The sequence below is a fragment of the Pseudorca crassidens genome, chromosome 5 (assembly GCF_039906515.1).
Source record: "Pseudorca crassidens isolate mPseCra1 chromosome 5, mPseCra1.hap1, whole genome shotgun sequence".
Classification (NCBI taxonomy): Eukaryota; Metazoa; Chordata; class Mammalia; order Artiodactyla; family Delphinidae; genus Pseudorca; species Pseudorca crassidens.
The window spans coordinates 24,866,297-24,888,918 of NC_090300.1; the positions used below are offsets into that span (position 1 = coordinate 24,866,297).

Genomic DNA, 22,622 nt, shown 5'->3' on the forward strand with positions numbered 1-22,622 from the left:
TCACTGCAGTTAAGCTTCAAAGCAGCGAACAATTTTGCAATTCTAAATTAGTTTAGATTCCTTAATTCATTTGCTTTCTCAATGATTCTAACACTGGGGAAATTGCACGAAATGTGTGATGTGGTCCCTTATTTTTTGTTAATAAGGAATATGTATATTTTTGATACATAGAAAGATAACCTTGTCAAATAAATCATTTTTTATTTTTAAAATATTTGTTTTATTTAAATTTTAAAACTGCACATTTTAATTCAGTTATTTACTGCACTAAAGCATATGCTTCTTAATTCTTTACCCTAAGAAACCTAAAATTCTGCATCTATCAAGTTTCCTCAGATTTTACAATAACTGTGATATTCTGATTCTCTTCTGAGCTACTCCTTATAAGTCATGCTCATTCCTAACTCTTTTCATTAGGCTCAGTGTATTTGAAATTTTCTCTCATTTTCTCTCACCAAGACTAAGTCGTTGCTTTCCTCAATGCCCAGCTCAAGCCAGTCAGTGTTCACTAAATACTAACCATAGTATCATAACATCTTTATGCACCAAAGATACATACAGATGTTATGACTATATGTATGCTGCTTCATGGGGCTGGGTAGCTGTTTTATCTAGTCATACCTTACCTCCTCAATTTAAATGTATGTTTCTTGAAAATAGGGACCTACTCATAAAATCTTTAATTAACAGGACTTAAAATCAAAATGAAACCTCATATTTCCTATTTTTATTGTCCAGGGTTTTTTTCACTTTATCATGATCTATGATATTACGGTGGCAACAAAAAGGTTTTTTTTTTTTTAGCACCCATTGCTAATTCACTCAAGTTTAATTGTTAAACAGCCAACCAAATTAAAATGTGACAGCATGCGTATATGTCAAGGAAGATGAGTTCCTTTACGTATGTATGTGGCAGCTACTAGAAGTCTACAAAGTGTCTTGAATGAAAAGTTCAAGAAACTTGAATAAATCTTCTATTTATTATTGCCACAATGCTTGACAGCAGTCTGGACATAAAAAATAATGTTAAAAAATTATTAACACCAATGTAGTTATTAATTCACTTTATGGATTCTTATTACCTTATATTTCACTTGTTTTAAAAAAGTAAAAAATACTAGATTACTTACCTCAACAATTATGTATCTATACTTGATTTACTTTTATAGAAGCATATTTATGTCCTTCAGGTATATTTAAAAATCATTAGGTATGAAAGCAGCAACTAACACACTATTGTAAAGCAATTATACCCCAATAAAGATGTTAAAAAAAATCATTAGGTATGTATTGACTTGAAATATTAGCACTGTATTAAAAATAAATTATCAGCCAAGTCTATAATTCAGATTATTGAAAAATATAAGATAATGTTAACATTTCTACCCTTAAAATTAATATAATTAAAATCCTGTTTTACTGAATATATTTACATTATACATTTTTTCTCTTAAAATATAAATGAATACATTTAAACAGTTTTTCTAATAATAATGCATTAGAAAGCTATTTTTTATTCTATACTGTGTAGATACTATAATTTTAAGTGAGAAAATCTTTTAAAAAAAGCTACATTAGCTTTCTCTTCCTCAGTGAGTTTCAGTTTTGATGATTCTTGGATTTTAAAAGGTACATTTCAAGAAATTTTCTTTCTTTCTCTCATAACCATCTCAAAATATAATTACTTTCCATAGAGTATAGAAAAGCTGTCGGGGCTCTTTATATTTTATAAACAAAGAGATCCCATTCTCTTTCTAACATAGGAAAGCAAGGAAAATAGATGCTGAAATCAGGAAATGGAAAAATGCAGGAAATGAGGTAGACGCCATGCAGAAAAAGAAAAAAGGAACCCCAGATGTAGTTCAGTAAAACAGCCGCTCAGGAGTATCCACAGGAGTCTCCTCTCTCCCCCAAACAATCTACTTCCACTAGAAACACATTTGCCTGATACACGTTGCTCTCAATCCTCACTTGATCAATTTGTTCTTGGGTTTTTAAGTGACTTGAATGTGTTTTTTAAGTTGCTTTCAGTGTTTGACTCAAACACATTCATATATTGAACAATTAAAATTTCCAGTGATAAAATATTTTTAGTTGATCTGCGATGTTTTATTTTAAATTTGCTAGATGTATATATTTAAAATAAGTACTGAAAAATGATGTCAAATGTTAATTTTGTGAGCTTTAAAATGGTAAAAAGGGTTTTATCATCACATAAATTCTTGGCCACATTTACAAACAAAAATTGTTTTAAATATGCGACAGAAAAAAAAATTCATTTGTTGGCCTGAACAAGTAAAGGGTCTTTCACATGTAATTTGTAACATTATGTTTTATGCAGGGGCTGGTGCACAAATTCCACTGTGGGTAGTCAGGATTAGGGAGAAAGAACTGTTTCCTCTCTAGATTTAATAGCTGGAAGCATAAGAAAGTGTAACAGAATCTTTTTCCTCTAATTTTTCACTTACTTCCCCAGGGAATTTATTTTATGGGTAATGTAGAATGGCATATACCTTTTCCCCACCATCCTAAAATATCTCAAATATTAGAAAAGCATGCTTTCCCAAATTCCATGCTTTAATAAGCCATTTATGGAACAGAAGACTCTTTGTAATCCACGTTACACACATGAAAAAATGTTTGATATGAAGACTTCATACTATGCCTGGGAAACCCCAGCTGACCTTTGTTTGTCAAAAAACTTTCACTTTCATCATGTGCAAAAGCCAAAAGCGTCCAGTTTTTAAACAAGTCATTTGACAACATGGGACTCTGATGTAACAATCCAAAACTAAACCCTGAAACTCAGCAGCTTGGGGTAATAAAAAGATGAAGGGCTAGGAAAGCTATTACACAGAGCTAGGTGTGTGTAGAAGGGAGACATCCAGAGAAAAGATGTTTCTGGAACCCATTTCAGAGCACACAAGACCTACTGCTCGCTTCTCAGCAGGACTGGTCCTGAACGTGGTATCCAGAAGATGCTAGCTCTTGGTTTTCCACGGAAGTCTATCACATCACAACAGTGCTTGCAATTTGGAGAAGATGGTAGAATTCCTGGATTGCATGAATACGGGAATTTATTACTTAGGTTTTAATAACTAGGGAATGAGAAAGGTGCAGGGCTGTAAACATTCATATGCAGAACTAACTAAAGCATGAAATTAGCTACATGTTAGTCTGAGTTTGACATCTGTCCTTGAAGGTATATGGATCCTGTAACCTGAAAAAGCTCTGGAAACTATAGGAACTGTCAGGCCCTTAGAGGTCTGAGGGTAATACTAAAGGCCCAAGAGGAGCGGCTCTGTTTCTATTGCTTGGATGACCTGAGGGAGCTAGATGAGTTGAACTTTGAAGAGTGCAATAGGTTTGGAGTACTCCCGAGGTTGGAAAAAAGAGAATTGTGGCCCAAGCACTAAAAGGTCACATATTCTGGAATGAAACTGATATAACCCCTATCTGTATCCTTTGAAGCATTCTCAGGAACATCAATGAAAGAAACCTATTATTTGAGGTCAACTGACCATAATATTTGTGGCAATTTCATTTTCTTTTGCTTATTATTTCATCAAATACGGTTATTTGATACTTCAGCACTATTTTTGAAAACTACTACTACTATATGCCAAGGTCTGAGGTATTTGCAGAGAGAGATAAAGATATACATGCCATAAACTTCGCTCCATTTAATATCTAGTTAGGAAGATAAAGCCAAAATGTAAGAAAAGTTTTACAACAATAGAAACAAAGACAACACATGATAAGTTTGGAAATCAATGAACACTCTTTATGGTTTGCATGGCACCCTGACCACTAACAGAAAAAATATGTGCTTATTCTATGTGTTAAAAAAATAAAATACTAGATTTTAGACTGGTATTCAGAGACAGGACCCAGGATCACTTCTAAGTTTTGATTTCCTGTTGCTCCTGGTTAGTCGTTTGTAGCAATACAACGAACTTTCTCAGCTGTATAGTTTGTCTTCACAATCGTTTATTTACTCACTCAACAAATATTCTTTGAGTGTTTACAATGCAAATGGAAATGGAACTAAACAAGACATATATGGTTCTTCCTTCCTGGAATTTGAAGTCTAGTAGAGAAGACAGATGTGGAAGAGTTAATTTCAAATGTAATCAGTGTTATAAAAAGAGATGTACACAGTGCTATATAAATACATGCCAAGATCTAATCTAGTCTGAAGGCATTAGAGAAGAGAAATGCCTTTTAAATCAAGATAAAATAGTAGGAAACTTTTAGTTAAGAACATGGAAGCAGAAAGAAGTAAATGGATTTTAGGGATACTGAAGAGACATAAATGACAAAGCTTAACTAGTCTCATGCTTGAAGTGTGACACCCACTTCTCTGCTTAAATGATTAAAGGGATGACAGTTTTGCATTTACAAATAAGGAGGCTAGAGTTTGGAGTAATGTGGGGGTCAAGAAAGAAAGGGAAAAATGCATTCCCTACCTGCGATGTGAAACTTCCAAGTAGGTGGTTAACTATTTGGATTTTGAGGTCACAAAGTGGTTTGCTCTGGCTATATGTGCTTGCGGGTCACTGTTATATATTATGGAGCCCCAAGGAATGACAATATTAATAAAGAAGGGAAAGGCAGCAGGAGAGCAAGAAAAGGACAGAGGAAAAGAAAGGGAAAGAAGTTTAGGAGAAGGAAATGTTCAGTCAGAATAAATACCCAGAAAGGTCCAATACATGAGTATTGAAAAGATTCTGTGTTACTTAATGTACTGTACTCTTCTAGTTATCTGTTGTAACAAATCACACCAAAACTTAGTGGCTTAAAGCAGTCATTTATTATTATTTTTCATGGTTTGGGGGTGAATTGGGCTCAGCTGCTCTATCAGATAGCTGCTGCCGTGGAATCGTCTGAAGGCTCGATCAGATAGGACAGCGAACATAGCTTTCTCCCTCACGTGCCCAGTACCTCTCTCCAGCAGAGGAGTTTACACTTTGCAGAAACTGCCAGGAGAGATAAGAACTACACCTAGATATGATACAGTGTTACTTTTTTTCTAATTCAATTTTTATTTCATGTTGGAGTATAGTTGATTTACAATGTTGTGTTAGTTTCACGTGTACAGCAAAGTGATTCAGTTATATGCAAGCATACGTCCATTCTTTTTCAGATTATTTTCCCATATAAGTTATTACAGAATATTGAGTAGAGTTCCCTGTGCTATACAATAGGTCCTTGTTGATTATCTATTTTATATATAGTAGTGTGTATATGTTAATCCCAAACTCCTAATTTATCCCCCCTACCTTTCCCCTTTGGTAACTGTAAGTTTGTTTTCGAAGTCTGTGAGTTTGTTTCCATATGGTGTTACTTTTGATGTTTTTGGGCTGCCTAGATTCGTGAGTTGCAGGCGTGTGAAAAATAATTCTCTTGATGGAGGAGCAACAGGGACTTACGGCAGAAGAATGTGTGTGATTGGAGATATTGTTATGGCGATCTTCTGAAAGTACATTCTGCTCTAAGTAAATTACAGTTATCATTTATTGCATATTCTGTACAATGCGATGTAGTAGAAACTTTATATACATGATCTCCAAAGTTTACAGCAAAACTTTTAAGGTGGATTTTGTTATCCTTTTATTACTAAGTGAGAAAATTAGCTCAATGTGGTTAAAACACTTGTCCAAGGTGTCATAGCTAAGAAAATAGCAAATACCCACTTACGGTCATGACTTCTTACCTTCAGTAAACCACTGAACTTATAGTGCTTTTCTATAAATTTTTTGAAGTACAGATGATTTACAGTGTTGTGTTAGTTTCAGGTATATGGCAAAGTGATTCAGTTATACATACATGTATGTTTGTGTCGATTCTTTTTCAGATTCTTTTCTATTATAGGTTATTACAAGATATTGACTATAGTTCCCTGCACTATACGATAGGTCCTTGTTGTTTATAACTATTTATTTTATTTATTTTTTTGCGGTACGTGGGCCTCTCACTGTTGTGGCCTCTCCCGTTGCGGAGCACAGGCTCCGGACGTGCAGGCTCAGCGGCCATGGCTCACGGGCCCAGCCGCCCCGCGGCATGTGGGATCTTCCCGGACCGGGGCACGAACCCGTGTCCCCTGCCTCGGCAGGCAGACTCTCAACCACCGCGCCACCAGGGAAGCCCTATAACTATTTTTAAGTGGTAATTACTAAGCAATAATTGTCTTGTTGGCAGCGGACAATATTCATTTAAGAGGGAGGAGAAGGAAAAGAAGGAAGAGGAGGAGGAAGATGGAGTGCGAAAAGAAAGAAACGAAAGCTCCATGGAGATGGCCAGATGCAGGCCGTGTTTCCTCCTATACCTCTAGTGCCTTGACTAGTGCTTAATACATACATGTTAAATGATTTAAAAAGTATTTAGCTATTCCCATTTTTTGAAAATTATAGTTAACCCTCCAAATAATCCCTCTCTATATGGTACTTTCCCTTGAAATAATGCTTATTGAAAATTTTTGGGAGCATATTGCTAATTAATGTAGACTTCATACTTGCCGTCACCAGCATCGTCATCATCACAGGGCATTAAGTTACTAGTTTCTGGTATTATTGAGATGCAGATTTTGTCCTCAAAACACTCCTCGTGTCAAAGAAAGGAGAAAAATATAAAGACATTAAAAAATCCCCCTAAATGTACATGCCAATCTATAATACGGAGGTTCCAAATCAAAGTTAAATGTATGTATGAAAAGATAAGGAGTGTATCATGAGTTTTATGTTTCAAAAGAAGTTTGGGAAAATCTTTTGGTTAGTATGAGAACATTTCATAGGATTTCACTGGTTCTTTGAATAAGGAAGACTTATTTGAATAAGGAAAAATCAGTGGTCATCCACAAGAGTATGCCCTGTGCTCCATTATTTCTGAGATTCCAGAAAGGCAAGCATCAAGAGAGAAGACCACAGGGACAAGGAATTGGTAGGAGAATGCTGAGCATTTGTGAGCAAAACTTCTCTTTCTAGCTTCAGTGCCAGCAGGTAGGACCTTTTGAATGCTGCCCTTTTCCTTTTTCAGTTTTTTCTCTTTTGCTCTTCTGTTTGATCTCTTACCTCCTGAACTTGACAATCACTGTGCAGGCACCCTGCCCTGCACCTGAAGTGCTAGCTAAGCTCAGTGAAAAGTATTTAGGGACTGGTTGTAGAATCTTTGGTGTTTTAGGGACTGCCAAACCTTCCGCTGTCTCTAAGAGGACAAATGGCTTTGAACAAGCATAATTCAGCTATACGGAATGGCCTTAGATGAACTCATGTCTGGTACTTCTCCACAATGATGGTTAATATCTTGACCACTGATAATATGTAAAATAATTTAATAGTTAGAAATGATAAGCCTGGGTTTTAAAAATCATAGAGGTCAATGTAAAGCCTATAATTTGGATCCTAATAAAGTCAGCAGTGTATTTTTATATTGATGAGATCTGGTCAAAGGGATTTAGTTGACTTCAGTTTCAATATAAACTAACACATAATCCTTTCACCACCACCAATAAGACTGGCATAACTTGAAGATTTCTTTTATTAAAAGTTAAAAGTACAATGTCTGGCATAAGGAAAGAAATAGAATCACTATACCCATTCTAATTAAACCACAGCTGTGTTACTGAATTTAGTTCTGATCGCTGTATTTTATAAGAAGAAAGCACTTGGTATAATAGTGTCCGAAAGCTATCTCAAAGGATAAATATTAGAAGTTACTAGAGGAAAGACAGGAAAGGAAAATGTTAAATGGAAAGTACATAATATCCAAACTTGCGTAGAGTCATCTGGTGGGGAAATCAAGGTTCAGCAAAGTAGATTAATTTCCTTATCTGCAAGTAAGGAACCTATATTCATTCATTCTTTGAATAGTTATTGAGCTCCGCTATGTGCGAAGCATTGTACTGGGTGCTGTTGATATGGAAGGGAACAAAACATACAAAAATTTCTATCTTCATGGAGCTTGCATTGCTTTTCTTCATCTTGAAATGTAAAAGTTCAGAGTAGATTGCTATCTTTAATTCTAAGCTAAAAATCTTAGCAAAGTTAATACCATTACTGGCAACAAAAATGCTGCAGAAACTCTTTATGCGGGGTTTTAGATCCCTGCTATGTGGACACTTCAGCTGCCTTTAAAATTAAAGACAACATAGAACACATGATTCCATCATGTGTTCATGGGTAAGTAACTAAAGAAAAAAAACCCACAGTGTGAACTTACTCAACAAGGGCTAACAAAAATATTGAGTCTGTAGAGGTTCATCTGAAATCAGACAACTCACCTTTCTCAAACTTTGATTTCAACTTTCACATGTGCATTCACGCCATGTATCGTATGGGTCAGTGGGCTGAAACCACATGGTTTTTAAGGCAGTTAACATTATCAAAGGAGCATCTGGAGGATGTTCAAGGTTAATGAGAATTCCATCCATGAACATTTCATTGAACTTTGGGAGTTCCTTCTAAGGTGTCTAGATTCAGTGTTATCATTTTTATCAATATGAGCTAAAATTTTGCTTATATTAACATTCTCTTTTCACAAATAAAATGTCAGAAATGAATAAACAGCACTCTCAAAATTTCCCCCACTTAATATATAAAAGGTTGTAGACTTATAAACAACCAGCCACATATATATATATATTATATAATATATATATATGTATATATATACAAGCACACATAACACAAAAGCAAGTAATGCAAATATGGTCTCAAAGTAGCTTTCTACAAAACACGGATATTTGATTGTATTGCAGCACATTTAAAATAGTCTATTTTTATTTTGAGGTACATTTCTTATGCCCAAAGTTGTTTTTTCCTTTTGTTTCCTAAAAAAGTTCACTCAGTATAGCCTGTTGCCGGTGAGGGCACTGGGGCTGAGAAGGGTGAAGTGACTTCTCTAAAATTAAACAGCTAGTAAAGGGATGAGTCAAGATTGGTTGAAATGGGTGATCCTCTGACTAGACGGCCCACGTGTCTCACTCTTTAATTCTGGCTTCTCCGGTTGTCCTGACCTAATCTGATTTTTTAAAGTGTTTTTTTTTCTGTTTTCTGTGCATTAATGTTAAGTTAGATAATAGAACAAAGAGAAAATTTTCAGGAGTGGAACTCTGATTCTAATGTGCACACACACACACATACATACACACACACAAACACACACAGGTACTGACTATTCTCCAGAGGAAAAGTAATTTCAAAGAGTTAGGTCTTAAAAAAAAAATCAAAAACCTGCCTGCAAAATTGATTTGATCAATTTTTTGATTTGATCTTACTCTTTTCACTATTTTCCAAAGGAGGTGTGGTGATATTTAATATGGTCCAGACATTTTTATTTATTTTTATTTAACTATAGTTGATTTATAATATTGTGTTAGTTTCAGGTGTACAGCTTCAGATTCTTTTCCATTATAGGTTATTACAAGATATTGAATATAGTTCCCTGTGCTATACAGTAGGTCCTTGTTGGTTATCTATTTTATATATATTGCTGTGTATCTCTTAATCCCATATTCCTAATTTATCCATCCCCTTCCCCTTTTCCCTTTGGTAACTATAAGTTTGTTTTCTATGTCTGTGAATCTGTTTCTGTTTTGTAAATAAGTTGATTTGTATTATTTTTTTTAGATTCCACATATAGGTGATATATATAATATTTGTCTTTCTCTGTCTCACTTGCTTTGCTTAGTATGATAATCTCTAGGTCCATCCATGTTGATGTAAATGGTAGTATTTCATTATTTTTTATGGCTGAGTAATATTCCATTATATATATGTACCACATCTTCTTTATCCATGCACCTGTTGATGGACACTTAGGTTGCTTCCATGTCTTGGCTATTGTAAATAGTGCTGCTATAAACATTGGGGCACATGTATCTTTTTGAATTAGAGTTTTCATCTTTTCTGGATATACGCCTAGGAGTGGGATTGCTGGACATATAGTAACTCTAATTTTAATTTTTTAAGAAACCTCCAGATTGCTTTCCATGGTGGCTGCACCATGGTCCAGACATTTTTGAAGGGGAAATCACGATCCATGTATAAATACAGTAGTGATACTTCCTCACTCAAAGATGGCAGTAGTTCTTAGTTGAGTTGTTGAGACCTTTATTGAAATATAACATACATACAGGAAAAAGTACACAAATTACAACTGTGAAACTTGACTCTTTATGAACTGAACATACCCATGTGAGCAGGACCCAAATCAAAAAAGAGTATATCATCAACAACCAAGAAGACCCTGCTGTGTCTTCCATTCTCATGTCTCTCCAGTGATAATCACTATCTTGACACCACAGATTAGTTTTGCCAGGTTTCTAATTTCATATTAAATGAAATTTGCAGTATATATATATAGGTACAGTGTTTTCACTCAACATTTTGTTTCTAAGATTTTTCCATTTGTGTTATGTGATTGCAGTTTGTTCATTTTCATTGCTCTATAGTATTCAGTGAGTAAATCACAACTTATTTATGTATTCTACTCTTGATGGACATTTTGGTAGTTTCCAGTTTGGGGTTATTATATATGTTATTGCTATTAACATTCTTTTGCATATATTTTGATGGATATATATATATATATATATATATATATATACACATACATATACACATGTATATATACATTTCTGTTGGGCAAATACCTAAATGTGGCATTGTCCAATACATTTGGAAAGGTCACTCTAATTTTGGCAAGTACAAAATAAAGGTCTATGTAAAGAGACATTTCTCTATCTCTACATGTATTTAAATTGTTGCTCCATGTGCATATAAAAATGACCTTTACTGAGTTGTGTTGACAAATCTTGAAAAATAAGGAAAAAAATATGATTGCTCATATTATTCATCACCTAGAGGTAATAATCACACGTAGTGTTTTTTAGAGCCTTTAATGATGTGATATGCATCTATATTTACATAGCTAAAATTATATCTACTCAGGTTACTTCCATTTAGCAGTATATTATTAGAATGTTCTCATGCCATAAAAAGAAGGATTGTTTGGAATGGTGGGGTGAAGGTAACCAGTGGTGTTATAGAGGCAAAGGGTGAATGTTTTAAGATAAAGTAGTCGAACACTGGAGTGAGGCCAAGAAAGGAAACATTTAAAAAGAGTCTATTGGATTTAGCAACTTGGAGATTATTGGTGACCTTGGTGTAACGACTTAAGTGGAATAATGGAGTAGAAGCCAGATTGCAGTGGCCTGATGGGTGAATGAGAGGCGAGGAAGGGGAGGCTGAGTGCTCACTAAATTTGGGGGAAATTTACTTTTCCTTGGAAGGAGTTACATGGGGACACATTTTACAAAGGTCTTTTCTTCATTTGCTTTGCTTTTTTTTTTTTTTTCTTTCCCTTCCATTTTCTTCCATTCCCTTCTCCCTTTCCTTTCCTTTTCATCTTTTTGTTGCTTTTATGGGAAATAATATTACAGTAGTCCCTCCTTATTCACAGGGTATATGTTTCAAGACCCCCAGAGGATGCCTGAAGCCACGATAGTACCAAACCCTATGCATAATATGGTTTGTCCTAGACATACACACCTATGATAAAGTTTAATTTATAAATTAAGCATGGTAAGATTAATACCAATGACTTAATTATAAACTAGAGTAATCATAATAATACACTATAATAAAAATTACCATAGGTCTTAGCAACCTTAGCATATAATATTTTTTTTTCTTTCCTTATTAAGTTGAGAACTTTCACCTTTCACCTTTTCACTTAAAGGAGACACTTTACCACTTCTCTTTGGCATATCTGAATTGCAAGCATCACTACTCTCATGGACTTTATTAAGTAAAATAAGAGTGACTTTATTAAGTAAAATAAGAGTGACTTAAACACAAGCACTGTGATACCATGACAATTGATCTGATAACAGAGATGGCTACTAAGTGCCTAAGAGGTGTGATTTGCTGGACAAAGGATGACTGCTGTTCCAGGTGGGATGAAGCTAGAGGATGAGAGATTTCATCACGATACTCAGAACAGAGTGCATTTAAAACTTATGCATTGTTTATTTCTGAAATTTTCCATTTAATATTTTCAGACCGTAGTTGATCTTGGGTAACTGGAACCGAGGAAATCGAAACCTCGGTTAATGGGAGGACTACTGTAATACTGTAATTCCTATCGCCCCTCATGACCTTTTTGACACTTCAGCCAGAGCAAGGTGAACAGAGAAAAGAATTATGTAAGGTTAAGAGATGTGAAATTTGCTCGACTCGGGGTTGTAAATGGAGTTTGGTTATAAAATGATTCTAATATAGATGTGGCAGGTTCAGACCATGTTAGCTGGCTGAGCCGCCAGAGCTGTAAACTCCTTTGGTCGTATTAGCTCCTTACCCACTCTACAAACAGGTTGTTGGTGAAAAGTTGTCATGGCACCTCTGCAGAAATCTTTCCCCAGGGTTTGGAGGGAATGTTGTTGGTCCAGAGCAGCTTTGAGGAAACGGTCTCTTAAATTCAGCATGTGTATTTTATTTACGATTTTTATTCTTTAAAAAAAGTAGTACATAGGCATAATAGAAAAATTTTTTTATTAGTAAGTATACCATTTCATTGGATGGTCTGATCAATAAAATAAATTTCATAATTTGGATCCTTGAGGGAATTTGGGGAGTTTAATTATTATTTAGAGATGCCAAGGAGGTCAGTGGGTGTCTAATAGGGGTGGGTGATGAGTTGCAAATAGAACGCACATATTTCAGAGGTTTGTCCTGCCCCAAACTGACAAGTATATCTCTGATTCTCATCTCTCAGCAGTAAGTGAATAAGGTTAAAAGGCAGAATTTACTGTGTTTTCCTAGTTCATATTTATCTAGAATTCTATGATCTCTCTTGAAGTTGCTGGGTTTTGTTAGATGTAAGGACAATGATAAATTTGCTTAATAATAAACATTATAATTCTCAGAGGAATTTGACATATTCAAGTCACTTCTCAGGGAGGATTTAATGATGAGTATACTGAGGGGCTTTCATGCTTTTAAAGCTAACATCCTTTTGAAAACTAGGGACCAGCTTATTCTGAAGCATTATGATGAATGACAAATTACCCTTGTCAAAATAGTTGAAAGTGTAAACATGTATTGATTTGCTAGTCCTTGGCTATGTATATATTTGTGTGTGTGTTTTCCGTTCTGAGCCTCAAGGGTTAATGCATATTTATAAAGGGATATTTTTGCTACTAGAAATTAAAAGGTTTTATTAAAAAAAGAGAAAAATTAAAGGATGGTGTATACGTTTCTTGTTGCTTGCCTAATAAATTACCATAACCTTGGTGGTTAGAACAACAAAAACTTATTCCCTCACAGTTCTGGAGGCCAGAAGTCTGATTTGCAGGTATGGGCAGGGCCATGCTCCCTCCAGAAGCTCTAGGGAATATTCTTTTCCTTGCCTCTTTCAGGTTCTTTTAGCTCCAGGCGTTCCTTGGTGTTTCTTGGCTTGTAGCCAGCATTCCAATCTCTGCAGTCTTCACATTGCCTTCTCCCATTCTCTGAGTCTCTCCTTTGTCTTTTATAAGGACATGTTACTGGATTGAGGAGCCATCCAGATAATCCATGATGATCTTAACTCAAGATCCTTAACTAATTATATCTGCAAAAACCCTTTTTCCAAGTAAGTTCAAATTTACATGTTCTGGGGTTTAAGGCATGGACATATTTTTTGGGGCCCTCGATTCAACCTACTATAGATGGCTATTCCAGTATTTCACTGGGGCTTGACTAGATATGTTTAAAGTTAATTTTGCTTCATAAAATGTAGGTTTTGGCTTATGTATCATTTAGGATTGGTCATATATTTAAATAACTTGCTGAAATAAATGTAAAAAATGTAAATAACTTGCTGAAATAAATGTAAAAAAAATGATCTTCCAAAATCAAAGCTGGCATGAATTATAAACTGGGTTTATGCTATTTTCTTATAAAGTGTCACTTTAACTGCTAAATGGAAACGCCCACCATCTTTTTCAGTATCATGTGAAACATGCTGTAGTTTATGTATATCAGAAATTCTGTAAATGTTTTTGGCAACTACTGGGCTATGTTTTTTTCTGTTTTCAATTTTTATAATTTAAAATATTTATAGTTTCTTATAGCACTGTCTTTCAAGTGTTCCTCAAATGGTGGGTTGCTCTGGTGCTGAAAAATGGGCCTGAAAATCAATAATACTGGAATAGAATTTCATTTGGATAAAACACTGTGAGGAAGGCCAAACAATCATGATTTTACTCAGTGCTGACATTTTGTAGAGAACACTGAGAAATGTAAGAGATAAGCCTGAAAATGTGAAAGAAGCATATGGTAAAAATATGCTAACATGACTGTAGATGTACATATTCTGTAAATTCATCACTCCATTGACATTTATTTTTATCTGAAGGGTTGTCTTGAATTTTGTGTGGTGTTCAGGAAATTATCCCTAACATAAAGTACAATTGCCTTATGTATATAATTCTGTATTCTGTTTTTTCTGTGATATTACATCATTAGCTTTTTCATGTTATTTTTTAAAAAAATTATTTATTTATTTTTAATTGAAGTATACTTGATGTACAATGTTATATAATTTACAGGTGTACAATATAGTAACTCACAATGTTTAGAGGTTACACTCCATTTATAGTTACTATAAAACATTGACTGTATCCCCTGTGTTGTACTATATATCCTTATATCTTATTTTATACATAATTTCATGTTATTTTGAATAAATACATAGTATTCTTCCATTTTGTATGTATAATTTACCTCACCAATTTCCCATGTTTCATTTATGTTCCTTCTACTATTTTTATCATTATGTGTAACACAATAATGAACATATTTGTGATATGATTTTTCCGTATTTCTCATAATGTAGTCATATTAGACCCGAAGCAGAATATCATCAAAGAACATGAATATGTTTGAGTCTTGTTAATATGTTACCAAATAATTTTCTAAAAAATGTTAAAATATTTTCATTTTCACAAGCAATATATAAATTTTTCCCCAGTTTTATTAAGATATAATTTACACACAGCACTGTATATGTTTAAAGTGTACAGCATAATGATTTGTCTTACATATATTGTGAAATGCTACCACAGTAAGTTTAGTTAACATCCATCATCTCATATAGATACAAAATAAAAGAAAAAATTTTTTTATTGTGGTAAGAATGTTAGGATTTACTCACTTAACTTTCAAATATACCATACAGCGATGTTAATTATAGTCATCATGTTGTACATCATATCCCTGTACTTATTTAAAACTGGAAATTTGTGCCTTTTGACTACCTTCATCCAATTTCCTCCCCACCACCTACCCACCCCCCACCTCTGATAACCACAAATCTGATCTTTTTTCTGTGAGTTAGGTTGTTTTATTTTATAAAGATTCCACATATAAGTGAGATCATACAGTATTTGTCTTTATCTGATTTATTTCACTTAGCATAATGACCTTAAGTTCAATCCATGTTGTAGTACAATAAATGGCAGGATTTTCTTCTTTTATGTGGCTGAAAAATATTCCACTGTGCGAAATATTATACCACAACTTCATTACCCATGCATCCATCAATGTACATTAGGTTGTTTCTGTGTTCCATATTTTGGCTGCTATAAACAGTGCTGTTATAAACATGAGGGTGTAGATATCTTTTTGAGTTAGTATTTTCATTGCCTTTGGATATATTCCCAGAAGTGGAATTGCTGGACTATGTGGTAGTTCTATTTTAATTTTTAAAAGGAACCTCCACACTCTTTTCCATAGTGGCTGTACCAACTTACAGTCCCACCAATAATGCACAAGAGTTCCCCTTTCTCCACCTCCCTGCTAATATGTATCTCTTGTCTTTTTAATGATAGCCATTCTAACAGGTATGAGGTGAAATCTCACTGGTTTTGATTTTTATTTCCCTAATGAATAGGGAGATGTTGAGCACCTTTTCATGTACCCATTGACCATTCATATGTCTTCTTTGGAAAAATGTCTAGTTGGGTCCTTTGTCAATTTTTTAATTGAATTGTTTGGTTTTTTGCTATTTAGTTATATGAGTTATTTATATATGTTGGATATTAATCATTTATCAGATACATGGTTTGCAAAATCTTTTTCTCATTCTGTAGTTTTTTTCATTTTATTGATAGTTTCTTTTGCTATGCTGAAGGTTAAATAGCTTGATGTCATCCCACTTATTTATTTTTGATTTGTTGCTTGTGCTTTTGGTGTCATATCCAAAAAAATTATTGCCAAGACCCATGTCAATGAGCTTTTTTCCTATGTTTTCTTCTGGGAGTTTTATGGTTTCTGGTCTTATATTTAAGTTTTAATCAATTTTGATTTAATTCTTCTGAGTGGTTTAAGATGTTGGTCTAATTTCACTCTTTTATGTGTCAATATCCAATTTTCCCAGCACCATTTATTGAAGAAACTGTCTTTCCCCCCCTGAATATTCATGTCTTCCTTGTCAAATATTAGTTGACTATATATACGTGGATTTATTTTGGGGGCTCTCAATTCTGTTCCATTGATCTATGTGTCTGTTTTTCTGCTAGTACCCTACTTTTTTGATCACTATACCTTTCTAACATAGGTTGAAATCAGGAAGTGAAGTGCCTCCCACTTTGTTCTTCTTTCTCAGGGTTGTTTTGGCTATTCGTGGTCTTTTGTGGTTCCATATAAATTTTAGGATTGTTTTTCTATTTCTCTAAAACATGCCATTGGAATCTTGATAAGGATTGCATCAACTCTATACATGGATTTGCGTAGTATGGATATTTTAATAGTATTAAAACTTCCAATCCATGAACACATATACCTTTCCATTTATTCGTGTCTTTTTAAATTTCTTTCATCAATGTCTTGTGGTTTTCAGTGTAAAGATCCTACACCTCCTTGGTTAAATTTATTCCCAACTATTTTACCATTTTTGATGCTATTGTAAATATGATTGCTTAATTTTTTTCCATATAAGTTGTTGTTAGTGTATCAAAGCATTACTGATTTTTTTTTTTTTTTTTTTTTTTGCGGTACGTGGGCCTCTCACTGCCGTGGCCTCTCCCGCTGCGGAGCACAGACCCCGGACGCGCAGGCTCAGCGGCCATGGCTCACGGGCCCAGCCGCTCCGCGGCATGTGGGATCCTCCCAGACCAGGGCACGAACCCATGTCCCCTGCATCGGCAGGCGGATTCTCAACCACTGTGCCACCAGGGAAGCCCAAAGCATTACTGATTTTTGTGTATTGATTTTGTATCCTTCAACTTATTGAATTAATTTTATTAGTTCTAACAGTTATTTTGTTATATACAGAAAACAGAATTTTCTATATATAAAATCATGTCATCTGTGAATAGAGCCAATTTTACTCCTTCCTTTTCAATTCTGATGCCTTTTGTTTCTTTTTCTTGCCTGATTGCTTTTGTTTCTTTTTCATGCCTGATTGCTTTGGCTAGGACTTTCAGTACTTTGTTAAATAGAAGTGGTGAGAGTAAGGACTCTTGTCTTGTTCCTGATCTTAGAGAAAAACCTTTTCAATCTTTCACCATTAAGTATGAACTTAGCTGGGGGTTTGTCATATGTGACCTTTATTAAGCTGAGGTATGTTCCCTCTATACCTAATTTGTTGCATTTTTATTACCTAATTTGTTGTATTTTTATCATAAATGCATGTTGAATTTTGTCAAATGCTTTTTCTATATCTGTTGAGATGATCGTATTTTTTCTTTCATTCTATTAATCTGTTACATCACATTGATTGAAGTATATTGAAACATCCCTGCATCCAAGAGATAAATCCCAACTGATCATAGTTAATGATCCTTTTAATATGCTGCTAAATTTGGTTTGATAGTATTTTATTGAGAATTTTTTGCATCTATATTCATCTGGGATATTGGCCTGTAGTTTTCTTTTGTTGTAGTGTCCTTTTCTGGCTTTGGTATCCAGGTAATGCTGACCTTGTGAAATCAGTTTGGGAGTGTTTCCTTCTCTTTGATTTTTTGAAAGTGTTTGAGAAGAATTGACATTAATACTTTAATAGTTTGGTAAAATTCACCAGTGAAGCCATCTGATCTTGAGTTTTTGTTAACTGGGAAATGTTCGAAGACTGATTAAAATACCTTACTAGTAATTGGTTTGGTCAGATTTTCTATTTCTTCCTGATTTAGTCTTGGTAGGTTATATGTTACAAACATTTTTTTTCTATTTTTTCTAGGTTTTCCAGTTTTGTTGGTGTATAATTGATCATAGTAGCTTCTTATAATCCTTTGTTATCTCATTTATAATTTTGTTGATCTGGGTGTTCTCTCTTTTATCCTTGGTTAGTCTAGCTAAAGATTTGTCAACATTTTTTATCTTTTCAAAGAATCAATGCAAGTTGATTTATTTTTCTATTTCTTTTCTGTTCTCTATTCCATTTACTTCTGCTCTTATCTTTATTATTTCCTTCCTTCTGCTAACTTTGGGCTCAGTTCTTCTTTTTCTAGTTCCTTGAGGCATAGAGTTAGGCTTTTTATTTGAGATCTTCCTTGTTTCTTAATATAGACATTTATTGCCATGAACTTCTCTCTTAAAACTGCTTTTGCTGCATCCCATAAGTTTTGGTATATTGCATTTCCATTTTTGTTTATCTCAAGATACTTTTTTATTTTCTCTTTACTTTCTTCTTTGATCCATTGATTGTTCAAGAGACTGTTGTTTAATTTCCAAGTAGTTGTGAGTTTTCCAATTTTCCTCTTGTTATTGATTTGTAGTTTTATACAGTTGTTATCAGAGAAAAGATTTGATATTATTTCAGTCTTCTTGAGTTTTCTAAGACTTGTTTTGTGGCCTAAAGAATGGTTTATTCTAGAAAATACTTCATGTGCTCTTGAGACTGATGTGTATTCTGCTGTTGGCTGATAGAATGTTCTATATATTTTTTTATTTTTTTTAATTTTATTTTTTTGTGGTACGCAGGCCTCTCACTGTTGTGGTCTCTCCCACTGTGGAGCACAGGCTCTGGACGCGCAGGCTCAGTGGCCATGGCTCACAGACCCAGCCACTCCGCAGCATGTGGGATCTTCCCGGACCGGGGCACGAACCCATGTCCCCTGCATCGGCAGGCAGACTCTCAACCACTGTGCCACCAGGGAAGCCCTAGAATGTTCTATATGTATCTGTTAGGTTCATTTGGTCTATAGTGTCATTCAAATATGCTGTTTCCTTATTAATTATCTGTCTGAATAATTTATCCATCATTGAGAGTGGGGTATTGCATTCTCTGACTATTACTGAATTGCTGCTTATTTCTCCTTTTAATTCTGTTAGTTTTTGCTTTCTATATTTAGGTGCTCTAGTGTTAGGTGCATAAATATTTATATTTGTTATGTCTTCCTTGATGGATTGACCCCTTTATCATTCATAATGACCTTCTTTGTCTCTTTTTTTATCATTTTTATTTTAAACTCTGTTTTATCTGATATAAGTATAGCTACCCTTGATTTTTTGGTTACCATTTAGTTGAAATATCTTTTTCCATCCCTTCACTCTCAGTCTATGCTTGTCTTTAATGCTAAAGTGAGTCTCTTGTGGGCAGAATATCATTAGATCTTGTTTCTTTGTCCATTCTATGTCTGTGTCTTTAATTTTATTTTTTTGTGTGTGTGTGATTTTGCAGTATGCGGGCCTCTCACTGTTGTGGCCTCTCCCGTTGTGGAGCACAGGCTCCGGGCACGCAGGCTCAGCGGCCATGGCTCACGGGCCCAGCCGCTCCGTGGCATGTGGGATCCTCCTGGACCGGGGCACGAACCCGTGTCCCCTGCATCGGCAGGCGGACTCTCAACCACTGCACCACCAGGGAAGCCCCTATGTCTGTGTCTTTTCATTGAAGAATTTAATCCATTTATAGTAGTTATTGATAGGTAAGGACTTACTATTGGTGTTTCTTTAATCGTTTTTGCCTTTTTTTGAGATCCATTGTTCTTATCCTGCTATCTTTTTTTGTGTTTTGACATTTTTTGGTGGCTTTGGTTTTTTTCTTTTTTTTTTTTTGGGTGCTTCTCTGTATATTCACAGTTTAATGCAGCTAGTGAGTATTACTTTTATGACTAGAGAACGCTGTTATTTAAAATATTAAAAAGAAACCAACATATTTCAGTTCTCTGCATTAAGTCAATAAATTGCATAATCTCTAGATCTTTGGATGAATTTTACTATCCTTCTCCCCCACATGGCACCCCCCCAAAAAAAACCACAAAGCTACTTTGAATGTGTGAGTGTGTGTTAGAGTTTATGTGTGTAGTACATATTGTGTATAGACATAAACTTCATGAAACACGACTTAGAAGTTTTCTAGAATCTTCATTTAGTCAATTTGTATAAATTGCCTGATTTATAAGTGTTTGCATGTGTGTGTGTATGTCTGTGTATGCGTTAATTTGTTAACCTGAAAATAAGACTTTGAAATTTAGGAGCATTTCTAAAACATTAGTTTGTTCATATGGAAAAATTTAGTATGTGTTACTTGATTTTTTTCTTTTATTACCTTAGATTTCATTCTGAATATATTGTCTGGATGTTCTTTTGTTGTAGTCATTGCAAGATGTTATGATCACCAGTGCACATACTACAAAGCATAATAGTTTGTTTTACATAATTATGTGATAAAAATTTCAAGGAAGATGCTTTAAACACACACACACACACACACACACACACACACACACACTCATGCATATATGAAAAACACCAAACCTCATGAATCCCTCTTGTGCAATAAACTAATAAGGCCTATGGCCTGCTTTCCTTGGCTACGTGCTTTTATTTTGCATTTTTCTGAATCATAGAATATCCTTTATATCTCAGGGTAGTCAAGAGAGAACAAACACTCTTTTAGTGATTTTTAAGTCTCTCCTTTCCTGACCATAGGCTTTTTTTTAAAAAAACAGATTTATTTATTTATTTATTTATTTTTGGCCACGTTGGGTCTTTGTTACTGTGTGCAGGTTTTCTCTATTGTGGCGAGCAGGGGTTACTCTTCGTTGCTGTGCATGGGCTTCTCATTGTGGTGGCTTCTCTTGTTGTGGAGCACCGGCTCTAGGCACATTGGCTTCAGTAGTTGTGGCACATGGGATCAGTAGTTGTGGTCCACAGGCTCTAGAGCGCAGCCTCAGTAATTGTGGCGCATGGGCTTAGTTGCTCCACGGCATGTGGGATCTTCCCGGACCAGGGCTTGAACCCATGACCCCTGCATTGGCAGGCGGATTCTCAACCACTGCGCCACCAGGGAAGCCCCGACCATAGGTTCTTACTCAACTTGTCTATTGTGCATTCTGGATTTAAGCTCTCAAAAGGAGGCAATCTTAATTTTATAATCAAATGCTTGGTTAATGTAAATAATCTATGAAGGCTAAAGCTAATGTATGCCCAATATTTGGTTTGCTACATGCCAAGAATATTATGGTGGCCCATACTTAAAATTTCTAAATGTAAAAAAAGTTCTTTGTCTTAGTAGAGTAAAATACTACCATGAAAAATATTTATCCTCAAAAGTTATAGAATTATATTTAGAGACCAGCTAGGAGTAGGAGGTATAGGAATTAGGTTCTCATAGGTTCACCCAGATCGCAGGGCCCCATATTGATTGGATTATTTCTGTGTCAGAAATTATTGCTTAAGTTCACCCATGACCTCAGGAGATGATTTACCTCCTGAGGCATTGTTTTGAATAGCAGAAAGACACTCACGATCAGTAATAACCTGGAAAGGACTTTGGGTTGCCAAAGATCTTTTCCAATTCACCTTCTTGCTCTTTGTAAACTGAAAAACAGGTATATACTAGTTACTGTTTCCACTTAGATTCTTTTCTACCCTCTGTCCTTCTTTCCTTCTTTTTCACTCTATTCAGACAACAGAATAAATCAATTGTTTGGTCTGCAGGTTCCCCATGATAGAAAAAAATTAATGGTGAGGAGGAAAGAATTTCCACTCTGAGGAGAGCCTGGCTGTTCCACTAGATTCCAGAGTGACCCGAGTGAGCAGGTGATTGCTGACAAAATGCTCTTTTTGGCTGAGAAACTGACTTCTTAAAAAATGCATTTATTTATTTATGACAAGCAGACATTCCAACTTTAATTAAAATTCATGTATATATATTTGACATTTTACACAGACTAGAGTTTTAGTAAAACTGTAAAATACTTCTGGGGGCAAGGTTTGTTTAGGCTATAGCTCTGTCTGCAATGACAGCCATGCTCTCATCTTGCAGTATCCAAAATAGAGAACACAGATTTTGGAAAAAATATGGTTAATCTGGGAAGTGTGATTTCTTAGGTGGATAGTTATGCTTTTGTCACTTTATCACACATAGTAATATCTTTATTACACCAAATATCCCTTTCCAGAAAGTACAGGGTAGTTTGCATTTTAGAGAACCTGATTAGAACATTCAAATCACATTCTCAACTGGTGGTCACTAACATAATAGTATTCTCTGAGGATTTTGGTAATACTGCCTCTCCATGGCTCTCTTCTCTCTCTCTCTACACAAATGCTTTGCATGTTGTTACTACGAAAATCCTTTCAGGTACCAGAGTCTTAAAGAAAGATCCTTTTGTGTTATCAATGATGGAAAAATATGTA

At 34.9% G+C, this 22,622-nt stretch overlaps 1 long non-coding RNA gene across 2 annotated transcripts in view; it reads left to right on the top strand.

The window, feature by feature from the left end:
- Nucleotides 1-22,622, top strand: part of LOC137224729 (uncharacterized) — a 315,621-nt gene that overhangs the window by 72,960 nt on the left and 220,039 nt on the right. The window lies entirely within an intron of this gene.